This window comes from Limulus polyphemus, unplaced genomic scaffold, assembly GCF_000517525.1.
Source record: "Limulus polyphemus unplaced genomic scaffold, Limulus_polyphemus-2.1.2 Scaffold8010, whole genome shotgun sequence".
Classification (NCBI taxonomy): Eukaryota; Metazoa; Arthropoda; class Merostomata; order Xiphosura; family Limulidae; genus Limulus; species Limulus polyphemus.
This window is the reverse complement of record NW_013673620.1, coordinates 8839-10923: the sequence shown is the minus strand read 5'-3', so window position 1 is coordinate 10923 and position 2085 is coordinate 8839.

Below are 2085 nucleotides of genomic sequence, written 5' to 3'. Positions count from 1 at the left end.
TAGAAATGTTATTTGGGTATAACTGCTCGTCCTTCAGTTTGAGAAGGACACAGCAAAGTTAAAGTACAGTACTTACCTTACTCTCAGTTCCCCATGCTGTATCCAAGGTACTTATCTTACTTTCAGTTCCCCATGTTGTATCCAAGGTACTTATCTTGCTCTCAGTTCCCTATGTTGTATCCAGGGTACTTATCTTACTCTCAGTTCCCTATGCTGTATCCAAGGTACTTACCTTGCTCTCAGTTCCCATGCTGTATCCAGGGTACTTATCTTACTCTCAGTTCCCCATGTTGTATCCAAGGTACTTATCTTGCTCTCAGTTCCCCATGCTGTATCCAGGGTACTTACCTTGCTCTCAGTTCCCCATGCTGTATCCAAGGTACTTACCTTGCTCTCAGTTCCCCATGCTGTATCCAGGGTACTTATCTTACTCTCAGTTCCCTATGCTGTATCCAAGGTACTTACCTTGCTCTCAGTTCCCCATGCTGTATCCAGGGTACTTATCTTACTCTCAGTTCCCTATGCTGTATCCAGGGTACTTACCTTGCTCTCAGTTCCCCATGCTGTATCCAAGGTACTTACCTTGTTCTCAGTTTCCTCGTATGTTTTTAATTATATTCACTTGATTCTCTAGTTCCTAGAGTCAGGAGCAAGACAATGGTATAGGTGGTGCTGTAATCACACACAGTCCTAAGACAATGGTATAGGTGGTGCTGTAATCACACACACTCCTAAGACAATGGTATAGGTGGTGCTGTAATCACATACAGTTCTAAGACAATGGTATAGGTGGTGCTGTAATCTCCTAGTCATGAGAATTATGTAGGTAGAGGAACTTAACCACACCTGTTTGTTCTGTTGAATTGAATCACTCCCCTCCCCACTTTAACTAATATGACTACAAACTAAAAACTTGTTACTTGAGTAAGAAAGCACATTAAGCTAGTATAATAATAGTTAGGCAAATAACAATTTATAAGCATAAGGAAAAGTTTTATTGATGGTGGAACATACTACATGTTTCAACAGAACATTGGTCTGTCTTCTTCGGATATGATCAATACTAAGTAATACACAGTTTATATATCGTTACAAGACAATAGGGATTAAATGTGATGGAAATGATGTCAGGATATAGGTAGAGGTCAAGTCTGGTCAGGTGTATAAATGGTGAATAAACCTTGCCAAATACAGCTGTTGCTAGGGTCATTATCATGGTTCAGTGAGAGGTCATTTGTTTTGATGATTTCTAAAGAATCTCTTTCTTTTTTAGTTTTGGGTTGATGTAGGAGAAGAATATCATCCTAAATTATTTTGTGACCTGTTTAATATTGATGATATGTTAAGGCAGATAACTGGAAATAACCTCTACACATGTGACCTTGGTGTTCTTTGTGTCTTGTTTCCAAGGGACATGACATTTGTCCTATGTATTTCTTTCTACATTCGCATGGGATACTGAATATGTACTAGTCATCTCTAACTTTGAACTGATACACTAGTTCACACAAAGTTACACAAAGGCTATCTGCACTAGCCATCTCTAACTTTGAACTGATACACTAGTTCACACAAAGTTACACAAAGGCTATCTGCACTAGCCATCTCTAACTTTGAATTGATACACTAGAGAGAAGACAGCATGTCAAAAGCATCTACCTCCAATTCTTCTCAAATCAAGTTGTGGGATTTTATCATCATTCTTATAATGCACTCATGAAGTGTAAGAGCATGAATTTTTTTTAAATCACAAGATATGAACCATGGGCCCTCAGATCCACAGTCTGACGTGTTAATCGCTGTACCACACCCTACATTCACACAGAATACTTTACAAGAACATTTCTAGTGTATCTCACTTTAATTACATTTCAACATAAATGTTAAATATGAAACCGTTCAAAGCAAGTGAGAGAAAGATAAAAGACTGGTGAGTCTCCAAGCAAAGTAGAGAAAGATAAAAGACTGGTCAGTCTCCAAGCAAGGTAGAGAAAGATAAAAGACTGGTCAGTCTCCAAGCAAGGTAGAGAAAGATAAAAGACTGGTCAGTCTCCAAGCAAGGTAGAGAAAGATAAAAGACTGGTC